This window comes from Oncorhynchus keta, chromosome 18 (assembly GCF_023373465.1).
Source record: "Oncorhynchus keta strain PuntledgeMale-10-30-2019 chromosome 18, Oket_V2, whole genome shotgun sequence".
Taxonomy (NCBI): Eukaryota; Metazoa; Chordata; class Actinopteri; order Salmoniformes; family Salmonidae; genus Oncorhynchus; species Oncorhynchus keta.
Genome location: NC_068438.1, coordinates 9,200,812 through 9,221,868, shown reverse-complemented (window position 1 = coordinate 9,221,868; position 21,057 = coordinate 9,200,812). Strand labels below are relative to the sequence as shown.

The window sequence follows — 21,057 nt, the reverse complement described above, 5'->3', positions numbered from 1 at the left end:
CACACCAAAGGTAGTGCTGTAACACATAGCCTACGTTATATGTTAAATGTATATTGATGAACCATAATTACTACTACTGGATAATTGATACGTAGTTAACTGAAGGGTTTTCCCAACTTGTTCAAGTGTTTAAATCATTATAATACTACTACAAATAATAGTTATAGCAGTGTTCCTTATCAGTCCAGTATATATGCAGGCATTTGTATTTACAACCAGCAATACCAAGAAAAGTCAGTAGGGAGCAATGGTACTGTACACTGTGTATGGGTGCAGTTTTCGTAAATACAACGAGCATGGCGTGATCTCATCTAAAATAATCTCCATTGAGAACCAACGTCTCAGTATTGAATTTACCTTTTTATTTTACTTTTTCCGATACATTTATATGGTCATTAAATATGTGCCACTGGCCTGAGTCTACTACAATAGCTTTACAAGAACAAAAAGCTAAAAAAAGAAGTACAATTATAAAAGCAAAATAACTACTTCAATGAATAACCCAAATAAATCAACCAAAATATCCTTCAAAAATACTTATTTATTGTTCAGTCAGTGTCTCAACTCTTCAAACAACAGCTATGGACAAATACACTACCATTCAAACGTTTGGGGTCACTTAGAAATGTCCTTGTTTTTGAAAGAAAAACAAAGAAAATGGTCCATTAAAATGACATCCAATTGATCAGAAATACAGTGTAGACATTGTTAATGTTGTAAATGACTATTGTAGCTGGAAACGGCTGTTTTTTTATGGAATATCTGCACAGGCGTACACAGGCCCATTATCAGCAACAATCACTCCTGTGTTCCAATGGCACGTTGTGTTAGCTAACCCAAGTTTATAATTTAAAAAGGCTAATTGATCATTAGAAAACCCTATTGCACTTATGTTAGCACAGCTGAAAACTGTTGTTTTGATGAAACAAGCAATAAAACTGGCCTTCTTTAGACTAGTTGAGCATCTGGAGCATCTGAAACTCGTCAGTCTATTCTTGTTCTGAGAAATTATGGCTATTCCATGTGAGAAATTGCCAAGAAACTGAAGATCTCGTACAACTCTGTGTACTACTCCCTTCACAGAACAGCGCAAACTGGCTCTAACCAGAATAGAAAGAAGAGTGGGAGGCCTGAGCAAGAGGACAAGTACATTAGAGTGTCTAGTTTGAGAAACAGATGCCTCACAAGTCCTCAACTGGCAGCTTCATTAAATAGTACCCGCAAAACACCAGTCTCAACGTCAACAGTGAAGAGGCGACTGTTTTATTGTATTAAGTGGTAGAAGTAAAGAAATGTCTAACATATCCTTTGCTTGAACTACTTACTGTAGGTCAGGATCAAATCATTGTGAGGCAAAGGGTGGGGGGGTCGCAATCTTTTGAAACTTAAAAACACGCCATTAAGTGTCTATAATCATCACAAGTGCTTTCATTGCATATTATTGAAATTACAAGTTATATTTACAGTGATGTATTGGGGGGGGACAAATCATATTTTTTCTAGGATGGGGGGTCGTGTCACCCCCCGTCTCCCCTGGGATTTCCACCTCTGGCGGCAGGTACCCTAGTGGTTAGAGCGTTGGGCCAGTAGCCAAAAGGTTGCTGGATCGAATCCCCGAGCTGACAAGGTACAAATCTGTTGTTCTGCTCCTGAACAAGCCAGTTTAACCCACTGTTCCCCGGTAGGCTGTAATTGTAAATACAATTTTGTTCTTAACTGACTTGCCTAGTTAAATAAAGGTTAAATAAAAAAAATACCACATACCTTTTTTTGGCATTTATCCACAACCCCTTCAAAAACCCGTTAATTTCCCCATAGGCTTTGTCCAACGAACCATGGCAGAGTTAGTGCCTACAAAAAGATGCCATTACTATTGAGCTCTATAGCTACACTGTTTAGTACAGTATAAAATGAATTAAGAGGGAAATGAAGGAACACATGAACAAACGGCAGCCTATGTTTATGTGCATTCTTCCATGAATACACTGAACTGACACACATCATACATTTTCCTGATGTGACCTGACTTAGTCTATAGCTGCTCGAGGCTGACATAACACGATCAAAAGTAACCTGCACTGATGTCTGACCAAACATAAGTAGTACAGAAAGCAGAGTTGTATGTGATCCCTCCCATGTTGGGATTACAGTAAGATCAAAAAAGTATCACTAAAGACTTAAGACCTTTTGAAAGTCAGCCTACACAGTAGGCCTACGTCTAAAGTTTAAACTACGGATTACGAAAAACAATCATGCATACTTGTCAAGCATTCTTTAGAGCGAAAAATGATTTTTGAATTATAATAAATTCTTCACTTGCATACGAGAAAAAAATGATTAAAATGGATTTACACTCGTTATTCAACATCACCTGTTCCTCAGCTCACATTAGAATGAAACCCTCAGTAGCTTTTCGCTAATCATCCGGTGCTGCCCGAGATTCATTTAACCCGCTCTGATCAGTGTTCACACAGCATAGCATCCAACTAACACATCCATCCAAAAGAGACCTGGCTCTTAATGAACTTAGTATGGGTCCATCATGGAACAGCTTTGAGTGTTTCAATTTAGCTTAAATTGACTGGATTTGGTCTGTGGTCAGTGAGCAGCAGAATTACTCCGATCTTTGTCAAATTCATAAATATTCTTTGTTGAAATAACCATTTGTGTGCCAAAATGTGGTTAATTTCAATTTGCCCTGAGAGTATACACAGATACTGTGTTAGAGGTCAAAGTTAAAGAGTATAGTGTATTTACAAGTCTCCAAGTCTTTTTTCTTAGTAGACTGTAGCACACTTTCAGCGCTCATGTACACAATTGGACACTGATCGTGATTTCACGTCATCACTTCCACGGCCAGTGTCACACCTTGGCCATAGAGAGGCTTTTATTCTGTGTTTTGGGTAGGCCAGGGTGTGACTAGGGTGGGCATTTTATTTATTTCTATGTTTTCTGTTTCTATGTTTTGGCCGGGTATGGTTCTCAATCAGGGACAGCTGTCTATCGTTGTCTCTGATTGGGAATCATACTTAGGCCGCCTTTTTTCCTTTGTATTTTGTGGGTAGTTATCTTTATTAGTGGCACTATAGCCCTTGTAAGCTTCACTGTCGTTTCTTTGTGTCGTTGGTGAAATTTACATAAACAAAGGAAAATGTACGCTCACCACCCTGCACCTTGGTCCGGTCATTTCCACAACGACGTCCGTGACAACCAGACTCTTTAAAAACCACAACATGTTTTCTGAGGCAGACTCATTTTCTTTTGTGATGCACTGACCGAACTAAAGGAAGGCTAGCTCCTGGCTAGTGTTCTCTGATGAAGACACTGCTTGCGTCTTAATCAGTATTAATGCAGCTCACGTGGTGGAGGTCCATTATGGTTTACCGCACCCTGCTACTGTAATTCAACGGCTCAAACACGAGACCTATGTGGCAGGGTCTACAGTCAATCATGGATTAGAAAAAGAAAACCAGCCCCGTCGCAAACACCGACGTCTTGCTCCCAGACAAATTAAACAACTTCTTTGCTCACTTTGAGGACAATACAGCGCCACTGACATGGCCCGATACCAAAACCTGTGGGCTCTCCTTCACCGTGGCCAATGTGAGTTAAACATTTAAACGTATTAACCCTCGCAAGGCTGCTGGCCCAGACGGCATCCCTAGCCGCGTCCTCAGAGCATGCACAGACCAGCTGGTGTGTTTACAGACATATTCAATCAATTCCTATTCCAGTCTGCTGTTCCCACATGCTTCAAGAAGGACACCATTGTTCCTGTCCCCAAGAAATCTAAGTTAACTGAGCTAAACGACTATAGCTCCTTAGCACTCACTGCTGTCGTCATGAAGTTCCTCTTAATGAAGAAGTTACAGGTCTGTGAGAGCCAGAAATCTTGCTTGTTTGTAGGTGACCAAATACTTATTTTCCACCATAATTTGCAAATAAATTCATTAAAAATCCTACAATGTGATTTTCTGGATTTAAAAAAAATATTTTATCTGTCATAGTTGAAGTGTACCTATGATAAATTACAGGCCTCATCTTTTTAAGTGGGAGAACTTGCACATTTGGTGGCTGACGAAATACTTTTTTGCCCCACTGTATTGTACTCTATACCATCTACTACATCTTGCCTATGCTGCACAGCCATCACTTATCCATATATTTATATGTACATATTATTATTCATTCCTTTACACTTGTGTGTATCAGGTAGTTGTGAAATTGTTAGATTACTTGTTGGATATTACTGCACTGTTGGAACCAGAAGCACAAGCATTTCGCCACACTCGTATTAACATCTGCTCACCATGTGTATGTGACCAATCAAATTTGATTTTACCTATCTCCCACCCCATCAAAGAGCAATGAACAGACAGAGAGGGGGGAAGATAATAAGAGACGCACTTTCCTAAAGCCAGTATTGTCTGCTTCAGACCAGTCTCCTGCTGAGAGCGTGACGGCTCTAGAATCTGATCCCCTTCATGCCTGGTAGCCTGGTAGCCCCTCTCATCCATACATACAACCCTGCTCTATAATAATCAGCCACGATGAATGGTTTTCAGAAAAACACATTTTACAGCGCAGAATGCATGAAGACAGGCTTTTTTTTTGTTTAGGTTAGTAACCTGGACTCGGGTAGACTAACATAGTAAATGTGACTTGTTTCAGTGGGTCCCTACTTCACAGAAGAGCCATTTGAACATAACTTAATTTTTAACAATCAAAATGCATTATTTTTTACTTTCATGTGCCTTAATAACAAACTTGAATGCCAACTGTAAATATGAAAACAATTCATAAAATACCAGCCTAGTTGGTTCAGCCACAGAAAAAGTCAGCAACCTTCCTGCTAGCCATGATTGGCTGAGATGATGAGTGGGCTGGACATGCCGAGAGATGAGTTCTGATTGGTTTGCCATGTAGCACGCTTCTGTCTATTTGAGCTGGTCAGTATGTGTAGGTAATCCTGTCTAACCCATTTAAATATATATATATATATATATTGTGTAGTAGAACTGCATAAAAAGTTTTCCTCTACACTTTCTGGGGGACAGAGTTTTGAAATCAGTGGAATTAGAGTATGATAGCTAAGGAGATGGAGAAAACACTAAGGTCAACCATGGCATCCGTGACAGAGAGTGAGAAGCGTCCGTCCATGTATACAGGTAAGAGTCTAGCTAGCTACATTTTCATATATTACACATTTCTAATTTTGTCAGAAAGTAGTTTTCATTTCAAGTTAAAGTGTACTGTTAGCTAGCAAGCTAACGTTAGCTGGCTGGCTCGCTAGCTAACGTTATGTGTATGATCTGTGTTGTAATATTATTTGTATCTCAGTGCCATTTGCTTTGCTAGTTATAGCCTAATTTTAGCTAGCTAACATTGAACCTGGTTGGTTAGCTACCTGCAGATTCATGCTGGGTAGTAATGTCATGTGGTGGGATTATGGTTCATTGTTTAGCTAGCTAGCTAGCTACATGTCTTAATAACCTTTTGTGACTAGGGGGCAGTATTTTCATTTTTTGAAAAATAACGTTCCCATAGTAAACGGGATATTTTGTCAGGACAAGATGCTAGAATATGCATATAATTGACAGCTTAGGATAGAAAACACTCTAAAGTTTCCAAAACTGTAAAAATATTGTCTGTGAGTAAGTGTCTCATGTTTTGAAAGCGTGGGGTTCCAATGCGTCCCTATTGAGCAGTGAATGGGCTATCAACCAGATTACTTTTTCTCCGTATTCCCCAAGGTGTCAACAGCATTGTGACGTAGTTTTACGCATTTATGTTGAAGAATACCCGGAAGCGGCTACATTGCGCAACTGGTCACCTGATGGCTCCCAGAGTAATTCTCATGTAAAATACAGAGGTAGCCATTATTCAAATCGGTCCTACTAAAAAACCAATTGTCCCAGGGGATATATTATCGAATAGATATTTGAAAAACACCTTGAGGATTGATTATAAACAACGTTTGCCATGTTTCTTTCTATTATGGAGCTAATTTGGAATATTTTTCGGTTTTCGTGACTGCAATTTCCGGGTGATTTCTCAGCCAAACGTGAAGAACAAACGGACCTATTTCACCTACAAAAAATAATATTTTAGCAAAAAAGGAACATTGGCTATCTAACTGGGAATCTCGTGAGTGAAAACATCCGAAGCTCATCAAAGGTAAACTATTTAATTTGATTGCTTTTCTGATTTCCGTGACCAAGTTACCTGCTGGACAAAATGCTATGCTAGGCTAATCGATAAACTTACACAAATGCTTGTCTAGCTTTGGCTGTAAAGCATATTTTGAAAATCTGAGATGATAGGGTCATTAACAAAAGGCTAAGCTGTGTCTCAACATATTTCACTTGTGATTTTCATGAATAGGAATATTGTCTAGGAAGATTTATGTCCGTTGCGTTATGCTAATTCGTGTCAGGCGATGATTATGCTCCCTCATGCGGGATGGGGAGTCACTAGAGGTTTTAACAAAAGACTCCACTATGCAAGTAACCATTTCATTACAACGTTAATGTCACTGCAAAAACTGTTGATAGTTGGTAAATTCACTCTGGCTATGACCCCGATTTCAGAGCACTCGTCTGAGTATGCCAGAGTCCATAATAACTGACACATTTCCGAACGTTCAACACCTGTTGAATATGGCCAGTAAATGTGGCCTGTAAACGGTGGCAACAAAGCGTAATTAAATTGATGCCAGCAGCGCTGTTGCAGTCACCAACGCTCTGGATAGCATAAAAGCAACCTAACCAGCTCTGCTAGGGTGAGTAAAATGTGAACTGTTCTCTCATTTGTGTCTGGAAGTAGCTAGCAAGCCAGCCAAAGTTAGCCAGTTAGCTTGGGTACTTGACTGCTGTTAGGACAGAACAATCAGATCAACCCTTAAAGAGATGGCTGGGGCTAAAACTTAAGAGGGTGTGATCGATGCTGAGTGGGTGTAGACAAAGAGAGTTCTCCAGTAGTAGTACCAAAACATTCAAAGGCCATTTTCTCAAAAGTGAGGTTCGAAGTTTTTTAACTTTCAAAGCAAAATTACTTTCCCATTGTTCCTCAACTGTAGTGTATGATAAACCATTTTCTAGATCTGAATCTCTACTTTTATCCAATTAAAAAAAAACACCCTTTCAAATGTTGCTACACAAGACTGAATCGAACCGGTCGGTCACAAATGTATGTCCGGGTATTCTTATTTTCAATGACGGCCTGGGAACAGTGGGTTAACTGCCTGTTCAGGGGAAGAACGACAGATTGCCTTGTCAGCTCGGGGGTTTGAACTCGCAACCTTCCGGTTACTAGTCCAACGCTCTAACCACTAGGCTACGCTGCCGCCCCAGTGTGCTATGTATCAATTTGTGGTTGTCCATCCTCCATTCTGTATGGTATGTTAGAAATTACAATTAATGTTATGTTATGAATTGCAATTTGTACAATATGTTAAGAATTATCAAAACATATGATATGTTACTCATCCCAATTTGTTGTGGCTAACGATAGCTAGGTGGCTAATACTAATGTTAGCTAGGCTAGGGGATAGAACTTAAGGTTAGGGCAAAGGTAAAGGTTAGAAGTTAGGTTAAAGGATTAAGGTTAGGGTTAAGGGAAGGGAAGGGTTAGCTAACATGCTAAGTAAACTCAGCAAAAAAAGAAACGCCCTCTCACACGTCCTCTCACCTCTCACCGCATTTATTTTCAGCAAACTTAACTTGTGTAAATATTTGTATGAACATAACCAGATTCAACAACTGAGACATAAACTGAACAAGTTCCACAGACATGTGACTAACAGAAATGGAATAATGTGTCCCTGAACAAAGGGGGGGTCAAAATCAAAAGTACCAGTCAGTATCTGGTGTGGCCACCAGCTGCATTAAGTACTGCAGTGCATCTCCTCCTCATGGACTGCAACAGATTTGGCAGTTCTTGCTGTGAGATGTTACCCCACTCTTCCACCAAGGCACCTGCAAGTTCCCAGACATTTCTGGGGGGGAATGGCCTAAGGCTTTAACCTACGATCCAACAGGTCCCAGACATGCTCAATGGTATTGAGATCCGGGCTCCTCGCTGGCCATGGCAGAACACTGACATTCCTGTCTCGCTGGAAATCACGCACAGAACAAGCAGTATGGCTGGTGGCATTGTAATGCTGGAGGGTCATGTCAGGATGAGCCTGCAGGAAGGGTACCATATGAGGGAGGAGGATGTCTTCACTGTAATGCACAGAGTTGAGAGTGCCTGCAATGACAACAAGCTCAGTCCAATAATGCTGTGACACACTGCCCCAGACCATGATGGACCCTCTACCTCCAAATCGATCCTGCTCCAGAGTACAGGCCTCGGTGTAACGCTCATTCCTTCGACGATAAACGTGAATCCGACCATCACCCCTGGTGAGACAAAACTTCGACTTGTCAGCGAAGAGCACTTTTTGACAGTCCTGTCTGGTCCAGCGACGGTGGGTTTGTGCCCATAGGCGACGTTGTTGCCGGTGATGTCTGGTGAGGACCTGCCTTACAACAGGCCTACAAGCCCTCAGTCCAGCTTCTCTCAGCCTATTGCGGACAGTCTGAGCACTGATGGAGGGATTGTGCGTTCCTGGTGTAACACGGGCAGTTGTTGTTGCCATCCTGTACCTGTCCCGCAGTTGTGATGTTCGGATGTACCGATCCTGTGCAGGTGTTGTTACACATGGTCTGCCACTGCGAGGATGATCAGTTGTCCATCCTGTCTCCCTGTAGCACTGTCTTCGGCGTCTCACAGTTTAGATATTTCAATTTATTGCCCTGGCCACATCTGCAGTCCTTATGCCTCCTTGCAGCATGCCACGTTCACGCAGATGAGCAGGAAGCCTGGGCATCTTTCTTTTGGTGTTTTTCAGAGTCAGTAGAAAGGCCTCTTTAGTGTCCTAAGTTTTCATAACTATGACCTTAATTACATACCGTCTGTAAGCTGTTAGTGTATTAACGACCGTTCTACAGGTGCATGCTCATTAATTGTTTATGGTTCATTGAACAAGCATGGGAAACAGTGTTTAAACCCTTTACAATGAAGATATGAAGTTATTTGGATTTTGATTAATTATCTTTGAAAGACAGGGCCCTGAAAAGGGGATGTTTCTTTTTTTGTTGAGTTTAGTTGCAAAGTAGCTAAAAGGTAGTAAGTAGTTTCTATTTAGCTAAAATGCTAAAGTTGTCTGTAATGAGATTCGATCACGCAATCTTTGGGCTGCTTATACGCTACCAAACCACCCAACTTTTGTTTTTGCCTTAAGTAACCTTCTGTCTCATGTAACCATACTAATTTGAGTGTGCCGGATTTATATTTACTATGTTACATCTAGCTTATGAGACCAGGCTGGTGTTAGTGCACTGGGGTGGAGTTGAGCAGCGGTGCTCGGAGGCATGTTGGCCCCTCTTAAGCTCCTGGATGTTAAAGCCAGACAGTCCAGGGTTCTGGGGGCAGCACAGTGGGGCATCCATGTCAAACACAAAGAGCCACAGTGGTGGCCCAGTAGTGTTGGAACACAGCAAGCATGTAAACACTTTGGATGGAGCTGGTCTCTTCGATTGACTTCATATTATTCTTCCCATTCACTCTTCTTCACTGGATTAATGTTACGCCTGGGGTCCTTTCAAACACTAGAGCAGTGGTCACCAACCTTTTCGGAGTCAAGATCATTTTCTGATTCAAAATGCAAACTGAGATCTACTGCTCAGATTTTCGGGTCCAACCCAAAAACAAAACAGCTAAATTCCCTGACATTTGCCATGGGCCAAAGAAAAATAAGTACAGTTTTATTGCAAATCTCATGCTATTCTACACACCCTGCCATGGGACAGAGAACATTTTGTCGTTGCACATTTTGCCATGAGGCTGAGATTTTGTTTTTGCCTTAGAGAAAATTTCCAGTGGGTGGGGATCCCCTCTATGTCAACAGCAAGTGTAGTCTCTTTAACCAGCTATCTGAGAATTTAAGGCATGGCCATGTGGGGAAAGAGCATGAGAAGGGAAAGAGCGATGAGTAATAATAATTAATTGAATTTGTAAAGCATTTCTCTCACACCCAAGGCAGTGGGCTTGCATTAATAGAGTGTTTGCATCAGGGCATATTGTTGTTAGTAAGGTTGGGGGTCTTCTGTACAGCTGCAGTCAAAACACAGGAGCATACTGTAACTTGTGCACTGAGTGTACAAAACATTAGGAACCTCCTGCTCTTTTCATAACAGACTGACCAGGTAAATCCAGGTGAAAGCTATGATCCCTTGTTGATGTCCCTTTTCGGGGACTAAATCCACTTCAATCAGTGTAGATGAAGGGAAGGAGACAGGTTAAAGGATGATCTTTAAGCCTTGAGACATTTGAGACATGGATTGTTTGTGTGCCATTCAGAGGGTGAATGGACAAGACAAAATATTTTAGTTCCTTTGAACAGGGTATGGTAGCAGGTGCCAGGCGCACCAGTTTTAGTGCGTCAAGAATTGCAACGATGCTGGGTTTTCACGCTAAACAGTTTCCCGTGTGTATCAAGAATAGCCCACCACGCAAAGGATATCAGGCCAACTTGACACAATTGTGGGAAGCATTGGTGTCAACATGGGCCAGCATCCCTGTGGAATGCTTTCGACACCTTGTAGTCCATGCCCCAATGAATTGAGGCTGTTCTGAGGGCCAAAAGGCAGGTACAACTCAATATTAGGAAGGTGTTCCTAATGTTTTGTACACTCAGTGAGTAACTTCAGGCTAGGGCAAGTGTACACTTGCGTAACGAAAGGCATTGACCCGATATCTGAGGAAAGTGCTTCAGCTTTGTTTTCACTAATTGTTCTAAATGCTGATGGGGATGGATAGGTTTCCCCTGAAATGGACAGTCTATTCATCTAGTCCAGTCCTCTCCTCTCATCTAGTCCAGTCCTCTCATCAACTAAGAGACAGACTGGTTGCAAGGATCATTGAGCACAATTGGTGCTTCACAAAGTGATTGGACCAGTGGCTTTGTCTGGGTTGTCTTGGCAGCAGGACGAAAAGGCACCAAAAAAACAAGCCAACAAAAAACATTTGTGTTCACTTGTGATTTGTTATGAAAGACAGTGACCTGGATGAGCAATAAATATCACCATCAATGCCAAAATCAGTTATTCAGCCAAAACATTGATGTTCCCCTGTGAAGATATTAGTATTTGAGTATTTGAGCTCACAGAGTGAGTAGTTCCTCTGTCTGATACTGGGCCCCATTCCATCATACAAAAGCATCACTCTAGTACAAATGTTTTATATTTCTCCAATTGCACATTGGCACATTGACACCTAAAAATAAGTTTGAACTAAACCTCTTAATTTTGAACAGATTGAAATGATTAGCAACAATAACAGCCTAAGTTTAACTCAAAATGAGAGATATGACAAAAATGCAACCGGTTTACTTAACTCATTTGATTGTTGTTGCAGTACAAGGGGAGGCATGGAATAGACAGGGGAGTTTGTTTTATTGGATAAAGAAATATTAAATAAAGTCTGTGGTTTCGGGCCCCACCTCTACTTCCTGTGGTCTCTGTGTCCCCTACTGCTGATCCAGCCAGTCCAAGAGCGTACAACAGTGTCCTGAAAGGGGAACAAAAAACATTGCTACAGTTATATAGTGAACATACCCTATACTAAACTTGTATACAGTACATGTAGAAGTAAATGGGGTTCAGCCAAAGGTAGGGCATAGAAATAATCACAACAATACATCAGAGACCACAGTCCAATAAATGTATGTTAACCTAACCAAGGAAGTGGGGAAGTGGAATTGGTTCCTTCACTGAACCTGCTCCACTCCCAGCACAAATCAATCAAGAATCCTGTCATGGCAAGATTTCCATTAAGCAGTCAAAGTGGTGTAGATTCCGTGGCTTTTGGGTACACACAGTAAACAATAACCAGTGGCCAGCAGAGGGATAATTAGAGCATGTGCATTGCCAATAAAAGTCCACAGAGAGGCAGATATACAAACACAGGCCCACAGCTCAGTACACAGCTGCAGACAGCCAGCACAGTCAGCGCATCACTCATCTTCCATACACAAACCACCCTCTTAATAGAACCACTGAATAGACTTGTTATCCTCTCTCACAGTGGTGCAAGCACAGACTCCTTCAGGAGGTAGAAAGGACACATCTTGGCAGTTGTGTGAGAAATGTGGAGTGTGTTAAAGGTGATTATGATGTCATGCTCATAGATTATTCTGGACATGGTGGAAGGCATGCAAGGTTTACACAGCAGCCAGTTGGTCAAGACATGCGTGCCTGTGTCACTGGACCCTTTTGGTGCAACTGAATTATTTTAGCAGCACTGTGGCCTGCAATGCAGTCTCATTCCGTCAAGCACAGAAACCTCAATGCATTTTCACTATAAAATGGCAGGCGTTTTTTCAGTCTGAAATGTGCATACAGCAGGCCAACAAGAGAATTGTATTACAATACAGGGGAAGTACTAATCAGCTGTACATTCTAGTGGTAGAGGAAGAGACACTGCAGCTGTGTTGAGGGAGGTGCTTTGCGCTCTGGATAGGACCCAAAATCCCATGAAAAGCAAGAGCCCCAGCTCCCATGGGGCAATTTTCTTGCACTACCTGCAGAGATGTGCAATAGATCCTCACCTTCTACAGTTCCATCCCAACTGTGCAACATTAGAGGTCAAAGCATAGATACATTTTTTTTTTGTTAGGATTAGTAATAAGAATTTGTTCTTAACTGACTTTCCTAGTTAAATAAAGGTTAAATAAAACAAATGTATAGTAATGTGCTCAGGAGCTGTGCAGGCATTGGATTTGTTTGCCATTTTATTGCTTTCTAGAATAATTTCCATGTACTGTGTTGCACATTTTCTTGTCAGTTAATATTTAAAATAAGTTAATATATTTGAGGTATTGTGCTATTATCGTCATCTTGCATTAAGTTCAATTGCCTTTTTGGAGATTTGTACGGTCTTACTTGACATCTCGTTTCCCTGTTTTACACATCTTGGAAGCACTTTGCAAAGACGAAATGCTCAATTGCTCAGAAATATACGAGAGGGTGTAGAAGCCGAATATGCAAGTCAATTTGGCACAGGATAACCTTTCTCCTCCCAGACTGGTTTTGGTTACAGTGCCAGCGCCAGACATATATCACTCCTGTCAAATGTCAGATGTGTCCTTGGATTTCATTAAGGCAGCATTTGAGGGTCTCGGGACACTTTTCAGCACAGGGAGTCAATGCCGTGTTTCCAATGCTTATGTCAAATGTGCTGTCTCTTATAATAGCTATGTCCATTCTTTGGTGCCAGTGGGCTCTCCATCTTTTACTCCTCATAATGCAAAAGGCAGACATATTAAGAGCAAAATACTATTCTTTTTTTTTGTTGCACGAAAACCTACTGATCGGGCATGTATCCATTTAATTTCATTGCATTTGAAAGAGAGGGCTTTATATAACAGGGTTTGATCCAGGGACGGCGCGAATAATGTTAGTCTACCAATTGGTTGGATGAGCATCTGCTGAAAATATATTCTGTAGAAGATCTAAAAGCATGTCTAATGTAAACATGTTCATCATGTTCAGGAGAGTGGAGCAGACATGAGTCTATCCAGTATCACGGGTGCTTTGTCTGTCCGTCTGTCTGTCTGTCTGTCTGTCTGTCTGTCTGTCTGTCTGTCTGTCTGTCTGTCTGTCTGTCTGTCTGTCTGTCTGTCTGTCTGCTCACTGTTGAGAGGTCTGTGAGGTGGATGCACATACTCAGGAGGAATCAGAGCCTGTTAAAACCCTATCTAGAGATAGGAGAGCTGCCTCTGGTTTTGTTTTTCTGCCCTAAGCCTCAGTGGGAGGCTCGTTGTGTGACTTCCCAAAGTTCCTCCTCAAGGCAAAATGGAAATCAAACTTGACTAAGTGCAACCGGGAAACACAAATTGATGCACAGTAAAGCAAGTCAATGAAATGTGATTCTCATTCTTATCACAGGGTAGAGGTGCATGCAGAGGCGCTGTACTCTAAATCTGGCCATTACTAATAGGACTGCCAGACCATATAACATTATTCACCATGTCTCTCTCTCTCTCTAGCATTTGTTATCTATCTCAATCTGCAGCAGTTGGAAACTGAATGCACTTTGGCATCTCCTCCTCGTGTACACAAATAAGGTTATCACTGGCCATTTCTGTATAGTGTTACCCTTGGGCTTTGACTTTAAGTGCTGTGTTAGCGTGCGGTGCTCATACGGGGAGCCTCACCTTCTTTGAGCTGTGTCATATGTGTTCCATAGCTGCTGCGGAGATTTTCTTAAGCTATGCCTTCCACGTGAGCCAGTGCTCTGCACTCCGCTATCACAGTCAAGATCCACCAAGGTGCAATATTCTGTTCCATTGTGGCCTTGCTCCAAACAGGACTATGATGAAGCCGTTGAATTAGAAAAAATGACTTCTCAGGACCTGGGACTTGTAATAAGAGCCCTTTTGGGGTAGAGAAAAATGGAGGATCAATCAAGATCACATATTACACACTTAAATGGCTGAGAGCCAGTGTGATCATTTTATATGTGTATTTCAGCTCATCATCTAAAGTCTCAGAATGAGAGACTGAGGTAATGGACCTCTGATCAATGGAGAAAAAGAGATGCAATTAATGGAATGGAGAGTGGTTGCTATGTGGTGTGAGGCAGCTCCCGCGACAGTTCTCGGCTCTCGGATCCATTATCTTTGGTGGTGGCTCTGGTGCGGGGTCGAAGAACCCACTCCTCCTGCGGATCTAGCCATGGACCCAGGCTGGACGCTATGTCTGGACTGGGCATCGGCGTAGAGGAGGGCTCCTGCCATGGAGCTGGAGGTTTCATACCGTTGACCGTCGCAGGAGGTTCCGGAGCGTGAAACTGTCGCCGGAAGTTCCGGACTGGGCACTGTCGCCGGAAGCCCCGGACTGGGCACTGTCGCCGGAAGTTCCGGACTGGGCAATGTCGCCGGAAGTTCCGGACTGGGCAATGTCGCCGGAAGCTCCGGACTGGGCACTGTCGCCGGAAGCTCCGGACTGGGCACTGTCGCCGGAAGCTCCGGACTGGGCACTGTCGCCGGAAGCTCCGGACTGGGCACTGTCGCCGGAAGCTCCGGACTGGGCACTGTCGCCGGAAGCCCCGGACTGGGCAATGTCGCCGGAAGCTCCGGACTGGGCAATGTCGCCGGAAGCTCCGGACTGGGCACTGTCGCCGGAAGCTCTGGACTGGGGATCTTCGCAGGAAGCCTGGTGGGTGGGGCCGACACTGGTGGTACCGGGCTGGTGACACGCACCTCAAGGCGAGTGCGGGAAGCAGGCACAGGACATACTGGACTGGGGAGGCGCACTGGAGGCCTGATGCGTGGGGCCGGTACAGGTGGCACCGGACTAGTGACACGCACCTGAGGGCAAGTGCGGGGAGAAGGCACAGGATGTACTGGACTGGGGACACGCACTTCAGGGAAAGTGCGAGGAGCAGGCGCAGAATGTACCTGACTGGGAAGACGCACTTGAGGGAGAGTGTAAAGAGCAGCACAGGACGTACCGGGCTGTGGAGACATACTGGAGACCTGGTGCGTATAGCCGCATCAATGGTACCGGTTCGATGACACACCTCGCCCGGCAAGTGTGAGGAGCTTGCACAGGACATACTGGGCTGTGAAGGCGCACTGGAGACCTGGTGCATATAGCCGGCATCAATTGTACCGGAACTTTAACACACTTCTCAGGACGAGTACGGGGAGTTGGCACAGGACGTACTGGGCTGGGAAGGCGGCGTACTGGAGACCTGGTGCGCATAGCCGGCGTCACTTGTACCGGAACTTTAACACACTTCTCAGGATGAGTACGGAGAGCTGACTCAGGCGGCTTTAAATCGATAACACGCTCCTTAGGGAAAATGTCGTGCATCATCCACCAATTCAATAACTCATTTCTCTCTCCTCCACATTCTCCCTCAACTCACTGACAGTCTCTGGTTCACTCCCCTCAACTTTCGCCGACCACTCCTCACTCAATCTGTCCCAATATTCCTCCTCGGTCTCTGACTCACCACTTGGCATTTCCAATCACCTTCGTGTGCCACCCCCAATTTGTTTTTGATTCTGCTTCTTGGGCATGCGTCGTGGCCGCGAACCCTGGCGTCGTCTCTGTTCTCCATTATCTCCTTCCGTCTGCTGTGACTCCTGCCAAGGAAGGATCTCCTGTCCTTCCATTATTTACTCCCAGGTCTAACTTATTTTCCCCATTGTAGCACGCTGCTTGGTCCTGGTGTGATGGGATATTCTGTCACGTTGTTCAAATGAATGATCGCACCAAGGCGCAGCGTACACATACTTTTAATGAATAAAGTGAAACTTAAGCAAATACAAAACAAATAAAGAATAAATGAACCGTGACGACAATACAGTGCGAACAGGCAACTAAACATAAACAATATCCCATAACCCACAGGTGGGAAAAATGCTACTTAAGTATGATCCCCAATTAGAGACAACGATAACCAGCTGCCTCTAATTGGGAATCATACAAATCACCAACATAGAAAATGAACCTAGAACCCCACATAGAAACAATAAACTAGAACAACCCCCCAGTCACGCCCTGACCTACTCTACCATAGAAAATAAAAGCTTTCTATGGTCAGGACGTGACAAGATTAAAAAGACCATAGAGCAACGTAGGTTCATTTGTAATGAATTACACAAAAAAATACTATTAAAGTGCATTGTACTGTTTACTGCATGTGAGCCTACAGCACTACATGGACAGTTAATTCCCCATCACAATGCAATGTAACCAGTACTGCAGGATATTCATAAAACATCAGTCTATGTTTGCTCTCTAGTGTAGCTTTGTGTTATCGTTGGGCAAGCCTGGGTGTTGTCAGAGGGGTTTATTAAAGGACAAATTCACCCATTTTGAATGTTGAAGCGATGTTCTATCAATTCCCGGGGTTATTTCAAGTTTCCACGTGTACCTGAGGTATTCACCATTCAAACAGGCAGAAAATTATCACATGATGATCTGATCATATGACTGTACTGTACTGAACATACTTTACTGTACTGAACTCTACTCTGTTCAACTGTGCTGGGCTGTACTGTTCTGTACTGTACTGTGATGTCCAAACTTGTGAAACATGAATGTCTATGATTGGTTAGAATTTGGTCTGGTCTGGACCAACAAAATGTGGTGTTGTTTAGGGGTGGAGCTTATTACAATACTAGCCAGTGTGTAGAATAATATTATGCAAAAGAAGGATATTGCATAATTCTTACCTCATATGTATAATTATGCATTTCTGTATAGTGCAGGCCATGTTACGGGATGTAAATCCACTTCACCTACTGTGGTTTGATGGGGTAAACTTGGGGTCATGATAGGGGCTGCACCAAATGTTTTGATGCATTACAATGATTGATTATGCTTATGTTGTATTAATAGAAGGGGAAGGGTTATAAGACACCTCCCCACCACATTTATAGGGTCCTAGACTACAGATGAACAATATATACTGTATATATCATTGTAAGGTTTAATATTGTTCCACAGTTATTTTCTAGTCTATGCCTCTTATAATGAAATGGTCTGAGAGATGTGTGAGTTATTGCAGTCAAAACAGGGTGTCTGTGAGAAAGTGCCTCAAGGCTAAAAGAGATTCAAAGACACAGAACCCTGCAGGGGAGTGAAAGAGATAAGTGACTAGTCAGACATACCACTATAAAGCAACTTGGGGAGTGGACATTTACTGCTGAGCCCTTATAAAACACTGGAACTATTGTACCTCCTGCAAGTTTGTAAAACTGTATATGATTGGGCTTGGTCTCATGAGTAGAAGATATTGACATCGGCAGTTACATCACTTGGGGTTGACTGCAAGCATATTAAAAGCAACTTTGACTTTTCCTATTTTGCAGAACTTAGGAGAGACATCAGATGTATGTGTGATATTTGATCTTTGACTTCTGTCTGTCTACAGCTGTATTTCGATTAAAATGGTTATGATTTATAAGTGCACATTTTGAGTGTTCCTTATTTGTTAAGTAAATAACGGAGCCCAGAAAAGTGGAACCAACAGGTTCAATAACCAAAATATTGTTTTTCAAACTCACAGTGTCACGTTTTAGCAGACACCCCATTCTTTCTGCAGACATATTTGAATCTTTGTGGGAACGTTGTGGGAAAGTCATTTTTCTAATAACCAAAGAAGAACTTTAAGGGAACGTTGCTATTTGATAGGGAGAATCACATAGTTCTGAAAAAGTTCAATTACCTTTGTAAAATAACGTTATTTTGTTGTAATTTGATAACTTGTATATAACGTTCCCCACATAGTTGTAAATAAAACTATTCCCATAATGTTATGGGAAAGATATTTTTCTAATAACCAAAGAGAACCTTTAGGGAACACGACTATTTTGGTAGGCAAAATCACATAGTTCTGAGAATGTTCAATTAACCCAATAAAATAACATTATTAATGCCAAGAGTGTGCAAAGCTGTCATCAAGGCAAAGGGTGACTATTTGAAGAATCTCAAATATAAAATGTATTTTGATTTGTTTAACACTTTTTTGGTTACTACATGATTCCATATGTGTTATTTCATAGTTTTGATGTCTTCACTATTATTATACAATGTAGAAAATAGTAGAAATAAAGAAAGACCCTTGAATGAGTAGGTGTTCTAAAACTTTTGACTGGTAGTGTACATTCCCACAACTTCCAAGGAACCAAATGTGCTCGATGGGTACTTTCGGAAATCCCAGACCTGGCTGGAATATTATGGGAGGCAACCCATCTGTCTAGAAAGACTATTATGACATCTTCACTGTGTACTGATCCTCTCTGTAGTAGATGTCTTAGAGCAGGGCTGCCCAACCCGCTTCCTGGAGATCTACTGTCCTTTAGGTTTTCAGTCCAACCATAATTTAGCATATCTGATTCAGCTAGTTAAGGTCTTGTTTAACAGCTAATAAATAGAATCAGGTGTGTTATTTTAGGGTTGTACTGAAAACCCACAGGACGGTAGATCATTGCCTTAGTTATATGGAAAGAGGGATGGGTGGTCTGACTTCCTTCAGTAGACGATTGAGATTCAATGGAGTGATAAAGACTAGTGTAATGTCGCCCTCCAGTGATAGGAAAATATAAACCGTCAAATCACCAATATTATTTATAGACACATTGCAGGTTTGGTATTTTGGGCCTATGAGGCATGACATGAAGCCTTTCATCAAATACCATATCAATGTCTTGGAACATGTGGCCTTGATGAAATATAAGAGAACATTTTGAACTTCCCCTTTGTAACAAGAAATATGTTAATGTTTCCTAATAGGCCTATCAACAGTTTACAATTATTTATGTGGGCGTTGCCTAAAGTCAAATTAAAGCTTCATCACAGATTATCCATCATATTGACCAGATACCCTAGTGGGCGCTCTAACAATGAAAATAATTATCTTCGAAAATGGAAAGCAGTCGGAGGGAGAATACCTGACTGCAGTGTGCAGTTTGGGGCCGGGCTCAATGTGGGCGGAGTCAAACGCGTTTAACCCGAACCCTTCCCGTCTCCTTCAAAGATCACCGAAATTGAGGTAAACGTTGAAGGTATCAACGTCAACGAAAGCGAATCTTAATCAAACGTACAAGGATAAAAATATAAACCATGGAAGTGAGACTGTCATTATGCATAATGTACTTTGTCATATTCATGTTATACCAGTGCACTGGTATATTTTTATATGACCAATTACCGCACCGATGTTAGCATAGCGTTAATGAGCACCCATTTGCACGTGACCTAGCTAATTGCTCACAATGAGGGAATCTTTATTTGTACACATTTGTCTACATGAGCAGTAAGCCCAGGTTTACATGTACAGTTGTGTAATCGATTTGATCGTTGATTTTCTGTGTTTCTTCAATGTATGCCTTGTTGTGTTTGGCTGGCTCTAAATGTGTATCGTTGATGCCCTTAGTTACACATAACGAGTCTACACAGCCTACGCATATTATTGTAACGATCCTGTGTTTATAAGCCCGGAAATCGACCCTGCCGCACGAGCATGCTTTTGCGGCACAGTCGATAGCGCGCCGGGCCATAAGAGAAACTTCAAAACACATTTACGAAGAAAGCATACACATGGCTTTGAAACCGTGCCCAATGAAAGATTTGTGGCATGTGAGAAATGGTGTGGTGTGTTTGCAGTCGAAAATAAATTTTCTGGTCCAGCAAACACTCATACATGTTGTGAAAAATACTGGGACTAATTCATGGTATGCATGCTGGAGTATTAAAAAGCTGTTGAATTGTACTTTTTCTTTACTTTCACATACACTGTGTTCACAGGAACATTGCTTGATTCTTCTCCCCAGGACCTTGGGGGACTTTTGGTGTGGATGATGTTAAGGTTAGATATTCCTTTAAATGATTCCACTGAACTGTACCATTTCATTGACATTCCTTTATTGAAAATTGTACCTTGTTCACACCACAGGGCCTACCAAAGCAAGGTTTCTCAAACAACTGTGGGGTGTTTGTTTTGATGGTAAGATGCTATTCAGTATATGATATTAGTACTATTTTCTGTTATAACATATGAAGAGTTATTATTATTTCTGTGCTTGCAGCATGCATAGCACACTTGTTATTGCTCATACTTTTTGTTATTTATTATTCTTGACACTTTATGGGACCAATTTCCTACAGTTTTTACACTACATACACAATTCATACATCAAAAACTCTAAAACTACAATCATTATTGTTGTTATCATAACTATCAAACTTAACAACCTACTCTTTCTTGACTTACAGTATGCTCTGTACACTCCAATGGAAGCACAGTGTGATTTCACTGAGGTATGTATAAATTAGGATATTCTCATCACTTGGGGATATAATGTTTTTTGGGGATCCGATTGTGTGATTTTCTTTTTCAAAGGAAAACATGCAGCAAATTAGGCGATGGTGGTGCCTAGTTCTCCTGCAGAACTTTCCCATGCAGTAAGTCTTAAACATTATAAAAACTTTTCAT

The 21,057-nt window shown here is 42.0% G+C and overlaps 1 long non-coding RNA gene across 3 annotated transcripts in view; it reads left to right on the top strand.

Annotated features, from left to right (window-relative positions):
* Positions 1 to 21,057, top strand: part of LOC118396934 (uncharacterized) — a 23,852-nt gene that overhangs the window by 1,668 nt on the left and 1,127 nt on the right. Inside the window, exons 1-5 of one of the 3 annotated variants that reach the window (XR_008067726.1) lie at positions 19,441 to 19,614; positions 20,370 to 20,430; positions 20,518 to 20,568; positions 20,838 to 20,882; positions 20,965 to 21,026. This is a non-coding gene — a long non-coding RNA (uncharacterized LOC118396934). Of the gene's footprint in view, positions 1 to 19,440; positions 19,615 to 19,677; positions 19,879 to 20,369; positions 20,431 to 20,517; positions 20,569 to 20,837; positions 20,883 to 20,964; positions 21,027 to 21,057 lie in introns of those variants that run through there. The other 2 variants (XR_008067728.1, XR_008067727.1) reach the window with 2 other exon arrangements.